The 17,289-nt window shown below is 41.0% G+C and overlaps 1 protein-coding gene across 1 annotated transcript in view; it reads left to right on the top strand.

The window, feature by feature from the left end:
• The window catches only part of trim71 (tripartite motif containing 71, E3 ubiquitin protein ligase), a 47,475-nt gene that overhangs the window by 6,996 nt on the left and 23,190 nt on the right, over positions 1-17,289 (top strand). The window lies entirely within an intron of this gene.

Raw genomic sequence — 17,289 nt, 5'->3', positions numbered from 1 at the left:
TGTGCATAATTTTGCAAGATTTTGGTGCCTTTTGAATCATGCATGATTTTTATTTCTGATCACATTTGGAGTTGATACTGGGAATATTTTACTGCTCCCTGACTTGGTTGGAGATATTCGATTTCCTAGTTTTTTTTTTAAAAGCCAGCAGCAAACTTAAAGTTGCTTATTTTGCAATGTAAATGGGGAATCGACAGAACACTGATGTGAATTTGCAACATTGCTCTTGGTTGAGTGAATGGCATCATAACCTGTCAAATTGAGAAAAGGCAGTGGGGAGCATAGAAATCTACACACAGCACAGCAGATTTTTGCCTCTAGACATTCTGTGCCAGAAGTTTGAGCATTTGGATACCACTTGAACAAAATAGTTACATGAAAAAATCAATTTGTAACTTGTGAGTTGTTACATTTTGAAGCCAGTGATAGCTTAAGGAGTTGAATGGAAATAAAGTACATTTAGACCTGGTTATAGATTCATGGGGTGTTTACATTATTTGACAGGCTGTTTTATCTGCATGTGGGTGCTTCACTTATACCCTTCGCTTTGATGGGTGTTGACTCTTGTACTAATGCTGGGAGCTTGTGCTTAATTTTGAATAACTTCATAAGTGTAATTGAATATGTGGCTAATTTTGATAGTTTTCTCCAGTTAAGTATTTTTAAAATGACTAGTTCCTCGCTGCATCTTCTCAGTGTGACCTTTTTCTACTGAATGCAGCACAGCTGTCCAATTTTATTGATTGTGCAAAGCATGGACCCCATGTTGATGAACTAAATTTAATGTTGCGCTGGAGGCATTTTCTTGAAATCTATATATAGGTTTACTCCTTTGAGTCGGTTAAGGATGTCTTCTGCTTCATAATTTTTCCGGGCATAACAAGGAGACACTTGCTGCACTCAAGTGTTTTAATGACGAACAGAAGAGCAGTTGGGCGCACTGCATTTCCTACTTGCAGCTGCTTTCCATGTGTGTAGGCTCCTTGCTTGTGGGTAATAACTTTAAGTCAATGTGTGTGTGTGTGTGTTAATTGTCCGGCATCTTGGCAGTTGCAATGGTTTGTTCAAAGGCAAGCAATGCCTATTTGCTGGGCATGTAATGAAATTATTTTGGTTAACCCAGATTCTTTCTTATCCCTACTGTTCATCTTCAATTTTCATTGTAAACTTCAGTGCATCACATTTAATCAACCTGATTTTTCTAATGGTTAACTAGAAATACCCCAGTTCAGTGATTCTGAATATTGTGGTGCCTGGGGTTAAAATTTCCCCAGGAATGATTCCGAGAAGCTTCTCAGCTGGAGTAAACCTTGTGGTTACTTTACTCATGACTGTTAGTTACTGGGTAATAAAAAGCAACGTTTTGGGGATAGAATGTATGCATTTATTGCATTTCCATGATTGGTGCATTGAATTGGAATACTCCAGTTAACATTTACCATTGATTGTGAATGAATTTCACATGTTTAGGAATGCTCATGTGTTGGAAATCACAGTGAGTGCCAGACATAATCATTTCACTGATTCACACCCTCCCTTTGTCAGTGCCCCCACTCCATGTCTTATGAATGGATTTTTTTTCTTAATCTTTCACTTTATGGCCTCCAGGTGAGATAATTCAATTTAGTAAATGTAAAATTCTGCATTTGAAGAGTAATTTGCGCTGATGAGCTTTAATCAGAAAATATAGTCAAAAAGGAATTAAATTAAACATCAGCAGGTTTTCCCATTTAAATGCTGCAGATCGTTATCGAATGAAGATCTACCGGGACCAATGCCTGAAGAGGGCGCACAAAATCAGTGAACCAGTGCGGACTCGAAAGTCCAACATGGCTTGTTTCTGCTCCGTAAATAGTTATATGGTTATATGAACATCGTATTGCAGACAGTTCCTGGCAGAGTTGATGTTCTTATCTCTGTGGGGGGGGGGGGGTGGAATAGTTTGTCATTGCTTGGCCACTGTGAGGAAGTTGTGCAGTAGGTTGGCAGTTTCTCATCAAGGTACCAAATTAATTTTCTTACAAAAATTTCTGTAGCCAGTTCATTTTTCCTAATGCATACTATTAACCTCTTCCCAACTTCCTGAGAAAACGGTTGGGGAAAATGAACAGAAAATGCACAGTTCAGGCAACATTACATCTCTGGAGCAGAAAACAGTTGATGTCATGGTCAGATTTTCTTGAAATTTGAATTGATATCACTAAATGCTTTATGTTCACAGTTTAGTCAATTCAAAATTCAATTTATTGTCATAGTAATAAAACACTGTCCTTTTATGAAAGTCCCTTTTGCCTGCTGCAAGGCAGACAGTTTCACCACCGGTAGAAATTGTCTAGGTGCCTCTTAAAGTCAGAGAAAGAAGCAAAAGCGAGACTCCTCCCAGAGTCACCAAGTGCCTGTAGATTCGCCTCCAGTGTTTCCGCAGCCCCATAGAGCCCAGTCCAAACCAGTGGCAACCCGGGCTCCAGATCCGAACCTCTGACACAATCAGGTGCCCTTGGCACCTCCTCGCATCCCGGTTCTGATTCCTGGTACCCCACCAGCCAGTTCGAGCCAGTCTCCAGTAGCCCACGGGTTCCTCGCCTCAGGTCGCCAGCAGCCCACTGTAGAGTCCCCTCACGAGTCCACCTCTGTGGTCACGGCCCCATGGGTCATCTCTTCTCCCTGCTGCAGTCCTCCGCAGGGGCTGCTGCCAATTAAGAGGTGCCGCCATCTTGAGTGCAGACCCCAAGGTCACAAGATCTCAAAAACCACTGTCGGCTCCCTCAGTGGGCCACTCATGGAGCCGACCACAGTTGACAGGGTGGCTGGATTCTGCAGGAACGCTGCATTCAGCTCCCTGTGGGGCCACACTGGCGGCGGTGCTGCCATCTTCAATGGCAATATTAAGATGCTGGTAAACCCCTCCACATCATCAAATCATAACTATAATGAGCAGGAAGAATCAAAAATCCATTGGATATTTTTGATTTTTTTTAATTTAAATCTTCAAATTGGCTGCATGTCATGTTATTTTGCATTATGTTGTCAGCGATATTGCCACCGATTTATCGCATTTATTTCCTGACATCAAGATCTTTGTACATTGTACACCATTATTCCCATTGCTTGTTTATTTTTGTGACAATCTGTTCCGAACAAATTTATTAATAGTTAATGATAAGCACTAGAAAATCACCCCAAAGAAACAACAGACATAACGTGAAGGTGTAGATTTCAAACCTTGCGAAAAAGCTCATGGGCTCTGTGTTTACTTCCAAGGTGTGGAATTAAGTGCAGCAGGTACCTCGAGGCATGAGAAAGACGCTGAGCATGGAGTGTGTAGAATCCTCCAATCCATCACTAGGATTAATGCAGCAATGTCAGCACACTTGCCCAGGCAACCCATAGTGGTGGTGCCCTAATTCCTCTGTTGGTTCAGACAGGTCATGTCACCTCTGTGTGCTAGAAATGGGCGGTGACAAGAAGTGACCAGGTGGGTGAAGAAAAAAAGAATTGTGAAAACCTCTTTTGGGGGAAAAAAAATTAAACATCTGCACTGGCACAAGAGAATCCCTACCCAGGAGGGGCGCGGAGGAGTTCAGTGGTTCAGGCAGCATCCGTGGAAGGCAATGGGTAGTTTATGATTCAGGCTGAAAAGTTCCATGGGTGCTGTCTCCTCCAGCATTTTGTGCGCTTCTTCAGTTTCCAAGCATCCGCAGTCTCTCATTTACAATCCCTGTGTCCTCTTGAACTGCAGAAAGAGCAGTTGGGGTTGTCTGAGACGGAGTCTTTTTATTCGATGCACATAGGACACCAGTGGAAGGTTTAGGGTTCTCCCAAACTAGCCACTTGCCTGCCCATCAGGCATGTCCTGCTCACTCGTGATCGAGAATGTCGATTCCTCAATGTCCTTGTATGGAAATCCTTCCAAGTCCCTAAGGATCGGCCTGAGAAGGGCATGGCGAATTGGTTCAACCTTGTTGAGCTGGACCCTCCTGAAGAGTGAAAGGAATGGGTTAAAGATGATTTGGGAAACATCCAGCTTCCATTCTGGCAGAGGAAGTACATTTTGAAGTGGGAGTGGTTGTGTTAAGTGTTTGTTGGAGCAGAAGCAACTTTAATTTCTGTTATTTTTGACCTTGAGTAAATCTTGTTGACACTAAGTGGGTAAAATAGGAAGTATATTTGTCCCTAGTGTGTAATCGCCCTTCACTCTGAGCACAAACTTCATGTCATTGGGAAATTCACAAATCATTTTAAAAATATAAACAATCTTTTGATTTCATCATAGCGAGCTACTAGCTGGAGGTTAATTTGCGGTCTTCAATTCATTCTGCATTCAGATTGTTACCAATTTGGCAGGATTGTTCTATATTGAAGTTTGATCAAATGACAAACAACCCCAATTTTTTTTGTTTGAAACTAGACTAGCTGATAATGTTTCATGCTTGAGCTTTTGTTGCTTTTTGGACATATTTTAGCATTTTGGCTGCTTGGTTTCTATACAAGTAGCATGAATGAAATGCATTTGACTTGCCTCCCAAAAGGTTTGAGTAATTTTATTTGTGTGTGAATATTGGTACCTGACAGGGAACTTCTAGCTTTAAACATGGACAGTGAAGGAAGAAAATGTATTGATTTGGTGAAAGATTTTTATTAGGCAATTGATATTAGATCTGGATGGGAAAAGATAATACTTTATTTAAAATTTCTGAAATGAAAATTGACTTGCAAAGGCATTGGTATTTGCTATCATAGTTTGGTTGGTGGTGTGGTTAGAGCAACACCTTTACAGCGCCAGCGATCGGGACTGGGGTTCGAATCCTGCGCTGTCTGCAATGAGTTTGTACATTCTCCCCATGTCTGCGTTAGGCTTCCCCCCGGGGTTGTAGGTTAATTGGGTGTAAATTGGGCGGCATGGACTCGTGGGCCAAAATGACCTGTTTCAGTGCTGTACGTCTAAATTTAATTTAAATTTGCCTATATAATTGTGATGTCAAAAACCTTTGTTACTGATTTCATAATTTTGTTGACAGTTACTTAATAAAGGACCTTTCATAATAACCTTAATTTCATGAGGACTAATTTCTAGTTTTATTGAAGCAGCTGATGCCCAGTTATTAGGGTACTTCTACCATATTCAGTTCTTTAAGGCCATTGGGGGAGCCCTTGCTATTTTGACGTGTGTCCTCCCACCCAAAACTATTCTGTGATTGTCTTACCCCATTAACATGACTATTCTCATAATGAAAGTTTTTTTTTCCTTCACTTTATAATTGCTTCTATTCCAGGTTGTATTTTTTTTAAGCTTTGCACCATATAAAGCATTGGGGTAGTAAGAATTGGTTATCTGAGCCAAAGTGTCCCTATTGTTTTCTATATCTCTGCATATATATGAAGTGACTAAGTAACGGTTAAAATAGCAGCTGGTGTTAATGCCTTCTACGGCTTGTTATTAATGCATGACACTTTTTTTGTCACTTGTGACCTTGTGTTCTGGGGATGTGACCTTGCATGCCTTGCTTTGAATTGTATGCTTAGGGTAAGATTGTAGGCATCCAAAGCAGGAAGAGAGAAGAGAAAATGTTTTTTTTTTTGCAGATGGTTGTATTTGGTTATTTTGTTCTTTTTTTCTTACAAATACAGTTAGTGTAGTATGTTTCATTCTTTCATTGTTCAAGTTGCTGTTTAGAGAAGGAAACTGACTATATTCCGGAGCTTTTTTTTTTAAAAAGAGCAATCTGAAGTTCTGATCGTTCAGTAAAAGCTAATGAGGGAGGAATCTGACGTCTGATTTCTTTTGTTGTTAAAAGCATGGCTAGTTGATGTTAAGCGGGCGTCTTAAAACTGCCAACCCAGCTGCTTCAGTTTGTGGGGTGAATGAATGCAAGAGAAAGGGTGGGAAGCAACTAGATATACAGGATGGGAGAATCAAGGGATCAAAGCTTTTGGGCTAAGGAGAAATAAGGCTCAAATAAATTGCTTTGTGTACAGTGGCATTTTGTCAGTTTCTAAACACAAACGTGGAATTTTAAGTTTAAAATATTCGAAGTGATCATTATAAGATAGGAAGTGATTGTGAAATTATAAGAATGAAGACCAAAGTATGAAACAATTGAGTTTACAGTTGGCAAAGGCATGGTTATGGTTTTTAGCACTGACAGGCTGTGGGGTAATGGTCGATCTAGATAAGAGGAGGGTTGTCTTGCTTTCAGTGATTCAGTGAGACCTAACAAGAGAGAGAGAGAGAGAGAGAGAACACAGTACAACGTAATGACAGTGGCAGAATGTCAACATGGCTGGTAGGTGGAATTTTGGGAGTGAGTAATTGGTCCTTGGACTGTAAGTTAGTCTGGCGCAAGTTTAACATTCTGTCTGTTACCACAATTGTGCTGGCTTTGTCTTTCCCCATCTTGTTCCAAAAAGGTCTTTGCTTTGGGGCATCGAACTGTGTTCTGGTAAAAAAAATTCTTTGTTGTTTGGGTCGAAGTAGATGTCAAGATGCAGGTAAAATATTGTCAAATACACAATTTTTAAAAAATCAAATAGAAACCTATGGAAACTGAATTTGCAGGGTTATTGAACACTTTGGTCTTTGAGCCAATGCCTCTTGTGAGTGGGAAGAAGTAATTTAACAATATGAAGCAAGTTGTGGAAAGAATGAGATGAGATGTTCAAGTCTTTGTAATTTTTTGGGGAAACTATACATGGTTGCCCATGGCCTTCTGAAGAAATGATTGGTTGATACAAGGTGAAATGTAAGTGAATTACTGGCATTTAATAAATACTGTTCTGGCAAGCTGCCAGAGCAGTTGAATCTGGCATGTATCCAAGTGTTGACATGTCAACAATTGGGAGTAATGTTTATGCATGTACAATCCTGTAGACAAAGACATGAAGAATTATTCAGAAGAGCAGCATTGAGGTCCTACCCCTAGGCTAATAGCTAATGAATAGATTTTATATGGACAGCCAAGGATCAACTTTTTCCTGCCTGAAAGGCACACAGGGGCACGACTAGCATTGCCCGGCTACCCCCAACAATAAGAGAAAGAGAAGCATAAGAGAATTCCTTTGGAGAGATGAAGTGTCCGTGGATTTGGTTCAGGTGCTTGTACAAGTTCTTGTTTGCTCCACTGACAAAGCCGAGCTCCCAGATCCAAACACCTTATATGATCGGGAAGCTTCCAGTATCCAGAACACCCCCCCCCACCAACCCTTCAGGAGCCCTTGCTCTCAGCGCCCTCTCAAATCCCAATGCCTGGTGTGGGTGTCGCCCGTAGTCTGTGTGAATCTATATGCCACTGGGCCTTTTGTGGGTCCACTGCCTTTCATGGTGTTAAATAGTTGCAATTAATCAAAGGATTTAAAATGTGTAGTGTGCTCATTTACTTTATGCTGCTGAAGTTATTGTGCAAAGCTCTTAAGTGATGTAGGTTAGAATGATCATATGTCAATCCTGGGTTTCTTTAAAAGATGTTGAAATGTCTTGATTAGCATGGGTGGTCTGGAGTTTAAATTTAAAATTTTGATAACAACATACAACTCCACGAATCTGTGTTGCCCAATTAACCTACACCTCTGGTGCATTTGGAACGGTGGAAGGAAAACCCATGGCGACACGGGGAGAGCGTACAAACTCCTTACAGACTGCACAGGATTTGAATTCCAGTCCCCTTCGCTGGTGCTGTAAAGGCATTGTGTTAATCACGATGTTATCCGTGGCGCCCTTTTTGGGAACTCCAGCAAAGCTTGAATTGAATTATTGTAATGTCAGGTTTTTGGCAAATTAATTTAGCTTTAATATATTTGAATTGACAGGAGTGGATCAGAGATTGTTTACCAGGGTTATGATACAAGATGATGATACTTGAAACTGAGTCGTATTATTTCCAATAAATGTTTCACGTGTATTTAAAATCTTCAGAAAATCTGCATTAAGGTTTATGTGTGGTACTTTGTGCATCTATTTTTGCATGCTTTGACCAGTCTGTATGTGAAGAATTTGAGTGATTAAATTACTGGGAACGCACCTTGTGTGGTTGCAGAAGTAACACTATCTAATTTGGACCAAAACCAATTCTCAGTGAAGTGTGCAACTTCTAAACCTTATCTTTGCAAATTGACTTGCTATATGTTGACAGTGGTGTTGTGGTTTAAAAGTAACTTTTCACATCTGGGATGTTGCCAGCAGCAGTGTTGGCTGGCAGACATCCAAATGCCTAGCTAGTTGTTTACTGTAGTTAACTATTGTGGGAGAGCCAGAGTTTTAATTTCTAATGAAACAGCTTGTTTGATCCTGGATTTTCAAAAGACCTTGCCTTTGTAAAATGTAAATGTCTGCCAAGTGCACCAATTGCATAATGCATTCAGTGTGTGCATTTCTTAAGCAGTACCCCCTCCATAAATCTTCGTCCGCGAAGCCAAGCCAAAGAAGAAAAGGAAGTGTACAACGAGATGACATTGGGTGAAGCAATATCTGAGGATATTGAAGTGTTTATTTTTACAGTTTACAAAATGTTGTCTTTAACTTCCCTTCAATTTCAAGATTTAATTTATTGTCATGTTATAAAAACAGTGTCATATTACACAAAATTACCTTTTGTCTGCTGTGAGGCAGACAGATTCTCCATCGGCAGAAATTCCCTGAAGCACCTCTTGCAGTTAAAGAAAAAGAAGGAAAAGAGTTCTCCCCCCACCCCCCCACCCCAAAGAGTCGCTGTGTCTGTGGATTCACCTCCAGCACTGCTGTGGCCTCTGCAACCACACAGAATCCAGTCCAAGCCATCAGATCCAAACCTCCAATGTGATCAGGAACTCTTCAGCGTCCTCGGCACCCTCTCTCTCGTGTCTCGACTCCAACATCCCTCATCCCTTCAGCCAGTTTTGAGCCAGTCTCCAGCAGTCCGCAGCCTGGTGCAGGTACCTTGACCGCACTCACCCACAGCCTGTGTGTCCTTCATTTGTCCACCGCTGTGGTCACCATCCCGTTCGTCATCTCCTCTGCTTCTTCTCAAGCTGGGGGGTGGTCTCCCTGTTTTCTGGTGCCCCGCGCCAGTCCTCCACTCCCCTGGAGTCTGCAACCCTTGTGGCTGCCGCCGATCATAGGCTCTGCCCTCTCGCGCGTAGACCCTGCCATTGTGGGATTTTAAATAAAACTACCATCTGCTCCTTTAACAGGCAGGCCCGTTCCAAGTCTGTATGGAGCTGATGGTAGTCGGATTAGTCAACTGGACCCTGCTGTGTGGGTCTGCACCAACGGCAGGCAGTGCTGCCATTTTCAATTTTCTCACCCACCAACTTTTTTTGGCTCTTACGGAGATATTTCATTCAATCTTTCATTGCCTTTGAATGAATTTGAACAAGAAAGTCTTCAGTTGCTGGGGGTCAAGTGCAGTACGTGTGGTGGAGAAACTCTGGTCACGTAGCATCCATGAAAAGTAATGGGCGACAAACCTTCATTATCCTTTACTCCCTGTGGATGCTGTGAGATCTGTTGAGTTTCTTCAGCACTTTTACGCCGACAACCAATGCAGCACTATTGATATGAAGTCAAAATTATTGGGCCAAATTTGTATACAAGATCCCCCATAGAGTGTGTGAATAATTGCAATGAAAGAATGATCAGATAATCTCTTTCAGTGGTGTCAATGTCACATAAATAATGCACAGAGAACTGGGTTGCTCTTCAAAATAGTTCTGTGGAATCATTGATATCCAAACTTGTCTGGTGTAATAAATACAATGAGAGAGATATGTTCAGTTTTAAGAGACTAAAACCAAAAGTAGTTGTGAAGCTCTATTTGGAGAGGGGTGCAATTTTTATTTTGCCAATAAAATCTGCCTACAGGAAAGATCGACTGCTGAATAGTGAAAAGTGGCCTAAATGTGGGATGGATGAAGAAACTTGGAAAGGTGTATCACTGAACAATAGAAAATTTGTTTTGCAGGTGTATCATTTTTACCTTTTGTTTTTAAAAAAAATTATTTATCATTTGTATCAATACGAAGTATAAATTCAATAATACGGTAACTTAACCCATACAGAATGATACAATAACTTTTTAATTTTCTCCCCCCCCCCCCCCAAGAAAGAAAAAAAACACCTAATTCTACATTTATATCACTACATGTACAGTATTCATTGACTAATTTTATAATTACTAACAGAGGGGTGGGCAAGGTGGAGGATGTGGATGGGCTTTTATTCATAAAATCCAGATATGGTTCCCAAATTTTATAAAAATTTTCAATTCGACTCCTTAAACTATAAGTAATTTTTTCTAAATGTATACAATTTTGCATTTCAATCTGCCATCTGTATTTTTCCATGTTACTGCTATACATATTTTTTGCTGTCACTATGGCAATTTAAAAAAAAATTTGTAGAAAAGAAAATTGACGCAAAGTTTGGACTTGTCCACAGTAATGATTCTGCAGTAGTTATTAACAGAACTGTACAGCTAGCAGTAATGGGCTAACTAACTAACGACTAACTGTGAGGAAGAATTTGGAGTACAGTTGGGACGCATTTTTGGAAAAAAGGCTACAATGGCAAGAACTATTACAGGTTCTTGCTAATTGGTGGATGTAAATAATTAACAGTATAATTAACAAAATGTTTTATCCTTGTTGAAAGTTCCAATCCAGCTGTTTCATAAACCATTGATGAAAAATGAGAATACTTTAAATAAATACATGAAATTGTGTAAATGCTGTTTCCTCTTTGACATCCATGCAAAGTATTTGTATGGACTAAAGGCTGATACTTTTAATAACCAAACTTAACCAGTTTTTGCCATTCACTGATTTTAAAAACCAAGAAAACAGCTGTAATCTGAACTAAAATTAAAAACTAAAAAATTTAAGGCTGAATGTGGTTATTAAAAGGATGACGCTGTCAAGATATAGCGCTTCCTTGGTATATCACTGCCTTCATTTTTATGCTCAAATCCCTGATTTGGGTGGGAATGCTTTTCTAGGTGCTATGATACGTACCAAGCAGGGGACTAATCATAAATCACTAATTTCACTTGCATGTAAAGATGCTTCCAGATCATTTGAATTGATACTCTTCAGAATTCTGCCTGTAGTATTGCATTACAAGCCTAATACAAATGGGTTAGATCAAGCATATTGTGTGTCTCAATTAAATTTCTCCTCCTAGCACTTTAAGATAATGTGATCATCTCTGAATGATCCTGATTCAAATCTGAACAGTGTACAAGTTTGACTTTTCAGTGAGCCAGGCATATGACAGAATGCAGATGATATGTGCTTTGAGGCATTCTCTTTCCCGTCAATTTTATGGATTTGAACTTTAAAAAAAATTGTGCGTGCCCTTCCTAAATCCATTTTTACCCATGCCCCGTTCTTAACAATGGACTCTCCTGTCTCTTGCTTTTGCAGAAATTTCAGGCTTGGGCCATTTTATTATTCTGGAGCCACCCCTGCAACCGCTGCAATCGTGTCTGCCTGTCCCGCATCGGACTTGTCAGCCACAAACGAGTCTGCAGCTGACGTGGACTTTTTACCCCCTCCATAAATCTTCGTCCGCGAAGCCAAGCCAAAGAGCCACCAGAGAAGTCTGTCCTGAATTTAGCACTTCCTTTGTGGCGCCTTCGTTGTGAATTTGTTTGGAGTGCATTTGGGAAGCATGTTGAAAAAGACTACAGTAGCAAGAAGTTGGCAGCTTCTGCCAGCTGTGCACGTTTTTGCCAATTGGGGGTTATAAATGATTAGCTCCAAGAAGCATACCAATCCAGCTGTACCTCTACTTTGCAGAGCTTTGCAAGAGCGAGTGAAAGATAATGCCTTGGATTTTGAATATTAACAGTGATCTGAAGACAGCAAGTTGCAAGGATCTGGAGCCTGGAGCAAAGCAAAACATTGCTGGAGGAACTTCGTAGGTTGAGCAGCATCTGTGGGGAGAGGAGAGAAGGAATAGGGAATTTGACCCAAAACATTGGCATTCGGATGCTGTTCGACCTGAGTTCCTTCAGCATTTTCCTTTGCTTTTAATGCTGGTTGGTGTTGATTACTGGCAAGTACAATTGCAAGTAGTTGCATGGAAACATAAAGAAGGCAATTGAAGAATATTTTGAGATTGGTGAAGTCAGGAGCAAGCTGTGTGATTAAAATCCTGGTAATGCAGTTTCTGCTTTTCAATGAAAAACTATTCTTTGGATGAATAATGGTCTTTTTCTTATAAAGAGTTGATGCTATGGAGTTTGTTTTCTGAGCTGCACAAGTTCTCCCGAGCCAAGCTTGGGTGGATCTTGTGTTGATATATCGGGGATTAAGGATGACAGTCTTCTGTTTTCAGTTCTGTGAACATACCAAATCCATTGCCAGTCAATAAAAACTATGTAGTGTTGAAATTGAAGTTGCCTTCTGCTTCCAAATTCAATTGAGACTGGTTAAAAAAGAACAAAGATTGTTGTATTTCGTTTCATGCAGAAAGAGCTGACATTTAATCTTGATTTAATTCAAAGCCTTCATTCCCAGTCTGTTCTATGAAATTATTATTGATGTCAATTTCTTTTTTTTTTTAAAGTCAATGTAGATCTTGTGGGTGAGCAGAGGTTTGTTTTCATTGTGAAACCACGTAGGCCCTGCACCAAGATGGACAGCAAATCATGAAGGATCGTGGACTCCGGGGGATGAGCAGGGCACAGAACCCCACTCCTGAGGAAGAGAACCTTTGGAGAGGACATTCCAGGAATGGAGATGTCAGGAGCGGGCCAGTGAGGGGGATCAGCTTCTGAAGGACCTCCATTTTGGGAACCCAGTGTGGGGACCAGGATTTGAAAGGGTGCTGAGGGCAAGAATGGCTCCCAGAGGGCCTTGGGCTCTGAAGACATCCTGGTTGCATTGGAGAGGTTCAGAACTGGGAGTTTGGGATTGCCAGTGTATCGGACAGCAGGCAGTGCAGCTGGCAGAGGTTATGGGAGCGCAGGAGGCGAATCCATGGACACGTCTCTTCAGGAACATTTTGCTTCTTTCCCTTATTGGTGGGGGTGCCTCTTCGTATTCCTTATATGGAGTTTATGTAATTCATTTTGCATATTTGATGCATTGTAGCAGTGCTCTGGCAGCTCCAGAACTCCCAGGAGGCATTGAACTAGCCATGTGACCTCAGTGTGTGCGGATTCTGGCTTTTAAAAAGTTGTGCGGGAGATGAAGAGTAAATCTGTTTGATTCACTCTAAAAACACCTCGTGTGGTTATTTCGTCGTGTCCACTCCGATTCCAGTGGCCACTCCATGGCAATAATGGTATCTTGAAGCATGTAAACATTTCATACGCATGGAAATTCAAGTTTGTATTTTCCAGTGGTTTGTGTGTGCATTTCACTACTTGTTTGTAAATGGGCCTTGAACACCATAGTCTGTCAATGTGTTAGGACAAACATTTGCATTCACATCCAGTTTAAAGATCCTGCTGGGAACTGGTACATTCCATTTACATTTGGGGTCTATATATTCAATCGAAAAGTACAGCAAAGGTTTAGTCATTGATATCTGAGGTAGGGGTTTGTTGTACAAGGAGACGTTAAGTGCTCTCTGCCCTATATGCTTGAATTTTTAATAGTGATTACATTTAAGATAAAATTCTTGAGGGTTGTACTGGTAGAGGTAGAATTATGTGGGATGTGAGTCTCCCGTAAATACGGTTCAATTCAGTACATGGTGGGTGGGCTCTGGAAGCTTGGTGTATTTGATACAGATTGACAAATCTTTAGATATTAAAGAAATTGAGGAATGTGGAGATGGTGTGCAGGCACAAGGAACTGATTGGTGTACCACTGAATTCTGTGAGGATATCCACTTTGGTAGCAATAGAAAAACATTATGATCTGGTGAGAAACTGGAAAAGGGGAGGTGCAACAAGACCAGAGTGTATTGAAGGCTGAAACCAGATGCAGTAAGCAGTTAGAAAGTAAATGTCACATTGGCCTTCATTGCAAGAGCTCTTGAATATGGAAATTGCAGTTGAATAGACCTCGGTGAGGCCACTTCTCAAGGATCGCGTTCAGTTTTGCTCTCGTAATCTGCAAATGGGCATTCATGCAATTAGAAATCATAGAAAAACCTACTGCATAATGCAGCCCCACAAAGTTGATCCGAACATGTCCCTACCGTAGAAATTATTGATAGCCCTCTATTTTTCTTAGCTCCATGTTCCGAATCCGAAAGTCTCTTCGAAGAGCCTATCGTATCTGCCTTCACTACCGTTGCTTGCAGCCCATTCCATGCACCCACCATTCTCTGCATTTAGTTTTTTTTATAAAAAAAAACTTAACCACTGACATCTCTGTACCTACTCCCCAGCACTTTAAGCCCATGTCCTCTTGTGGCAACCATTTCAGCCCCGGGGAAAATCCTCTGACTATCCACATGATCAATTCCTCTCATCTTGTAACTGTCAGGTCACCTCTCGTCCTCTGTCGCTCCAAGGAGAAAAGGCACTCAACCTGTTTTCATAAAAGATGCTCCCTTAAATCCGACAACATCGTGAGGATTGAGGAAGAACAACGAAGTTTCACCAGCTTGTTTCCGAGAATGAGAGGCCATCTTATTAAGACATAATATTCTGACGGGGCTAGACAAGTCAGATGCAGGAAGAATGTTCCTGGTATTGGGGAAATGCAGAACTATAGGTTCCAATCCAAGTACAAGGGGGAAGCCATTTAGGACTGAAATGTAGGGAAACTTTTTCACTCGGTTGTTAACTTGTGGAACTTCTTACCACAGAAATTTGTTGAGGCCGTTTTGTTAGATATATTCAAAGGGGAGTTGGATGCAGCCCCTTGTGGCTGAAAGGATCAAGGGGTATGGAGTGAGTGGGTACTGAAGACTTGCGATCAGCTGTAATCATATTTGAAGGGGTCAATGAGCTCCTCTGTTTGTTTGCTAGTTTCTGAAGGTGAAGGAGTCCTTATGGGTTTGAGTGAATTTGATCTGAATCATTCATGGGACTTTGTTTCGTGACATAATTCACAATCATACTCCTGCCCAATTCCACAGTATGGAAATCTCAGTTTTTTAATGACATTTGTTGACATCTTTGTCATGTTGTTTCCCATCTCCCTGAAAAGGCAATCTTTTAAGGAATAACCTGCATTGGCTAATCAATGATAAATAAGCATGTACATTGTTTTAGGTTTATTAAAAATAATTAATGTAACCTATGTGCTCCTGGAAATAATTGCGCTGAAGATGTAAATACTTTGTAGCATTTTAGTGCGGCCATGGTGAAGAATTTTATTTCCCACCATGCACGTCTTCAGATCGATGAGAAATAAAATCCTGGCTCCTAATCATTCTTTGCTACCAGGTAAACATGGCCCCTGTAATTGTCAGATGACTTTCAATTGGATGCTTATTGGTGCCCAGTCTGCCATTCAATGGCCACATTTTTGTTCACTTTTTAAATCTTGTTCTTGTGTAAACACTTGTGCAAACAAAAGGAACCACCTGTTTGACCCTGATTAATAATTAACAGTTAACTTCACAAACAATAGAGTTGAATGGAATGGCATTTAAACATTTTTCTTGAGTAGATGTTTAACTTCATTGTGATCTGCTACAGAGGATAGGGAAATGCACTGATTCTGTCATTGATTGACATTGATATTATTGTGGCCAGAAACCTTGGACGGTGCTCAGTGAAGATAATGCAGTTTTATCTCCATGGGGTCGTGGGGCAACTGTGGATGTTTAACTGGACGGTTGTATAGCCAGCATCAGTTTTTGAGAGATGCTGGAATCCTAGAGGTATGTTTTCTAGAAATCAAAACAGATAAAACAAGCAAATCAAATTACATATTAAAACTAGATAAGAATTTCTAACCATATAAAAAAAATTTAAAATGCAGACTCTGTAATTCTGAAATAAAACAGCACAGGGTAAATGAAGGAAAACTATTTTGTGCATGTGATAATAAATAGAATCTTGAAATGCCGAAAGGTTTTGGCAACATCTATTGGCAGTGAAATAGTTGATGTTTTGGTTTAAATGCATTGAAGGCTTGTGTTTTATTTAAATTTGAAAAGTGGATGTTCTTCAGATGTTGATGGTGTAAGGCATATTAAATTTAGACATGCAGCACGGTAACAGGTCCTTTTGCCCCATGAGCCTGTGCCACCCCATTGACATAACCCCACTGTATTTTGAACCATGGGAGGAAACTGGAGCACACCGGGAGGAAACCCATACAGACATGGGGTGAATATACAAACTCCTTACAGGGCCAGATTCGCACCCCAGTTGCTGGCACTGTAGCAGTGTCGCGCTAGCCATGCTGTCCCTCAGTAATGTCAGGGAAGAGGAGAGAGTTTTCAGAACCATCGCTAGAAAAATACTGGATGAACCAATGCCTGAAACATATCCCAGTGTTTTATTTTAAAGAAATATATTGGCCCTCCATAGATTTTACAACCAGACATAAAACTGCTGGTAAAGAAATAATGGAGACAAAGCAGTGATTTGGATATCCTTGCATTTGTCATTGGGGAAATGACATACACTCAGGATGGCCTTGTGAAAGGGAATTCACTTTCAACAAATGTATTAGAATTCTTTCGGGGTTCAAGAAGCTGGATGGATAAGAAACAGTGAATGGATGTAGTCCATCTGAGTTACTAAGTGGCATTTTTAAAGTGCCACAAAGGAAATCCATAGCAGGATACACTGTGATAGGAGGATCATGTGAAGACTGGTTAACTGATGGGAAACACAATGGTTCATTTTGGAGTTTAGCAAGTTCTAAGTAGTAGTAGACTGCAGTGCGTGGAGGGGAAGTTATTTAGAACATGTGTTGGTAGCTCTGAGTCTACGCATGGGCCCCATGTTGGCATTGTGGAGCAAATCGTGCTGCAAGGCTCCTCAACTCTTACTCCGCTACATTGACTACTACATTGGTGCTGCCTCGTGCACCTTGATGAGTTCATCAACTTCATTCATTTTGCTGCTAACTTTAACCCCTTCTCCTTCACCGTTATTCAGGGAGCCCCCAAACAGTCCTTCCAAGTGAAGAAACTCTTCATCTACTGCATGCGGTGCTCCTGTTGTGGTCTTCCCTACATCGGAGAGACTAGACGCAGACTGGGAGATGGCTCCGCTGAGCACCTTCACTCTGTCGCCTCCGTGACGGGGGTCTCATAGTGGCCAACCATTCAATTCTGCGTCCCACTCCCCTGCTGGACATGTCTGTGGCCTCGTACACAGGCAAACCAAGGCCAGGCCTCCCGTAAATTGGAGGAGCATCACCTAATATTCCATCCTGGCACTCTCCAACCAGATG

This window comes from Narcine bancroftii, chromosome 10, assembly GCF_036971445.1.
Source record: "Narcine bancroftii isolate sNarBan1 chromosome 10, sNarBan1.hap1, whole genome shotgun sequence".
Taxonomy (NCBI): Eukaryota; Metazoa; Chordata; class Chondrichthyes; order Torpediniformes; family Narcinidae; genus Narcine; species Narcine bancroftii.
Note: the sequence above shows the minus strand (reverse complement) of the source record. Positions and strands in the feature narration are given on the sequence as shown.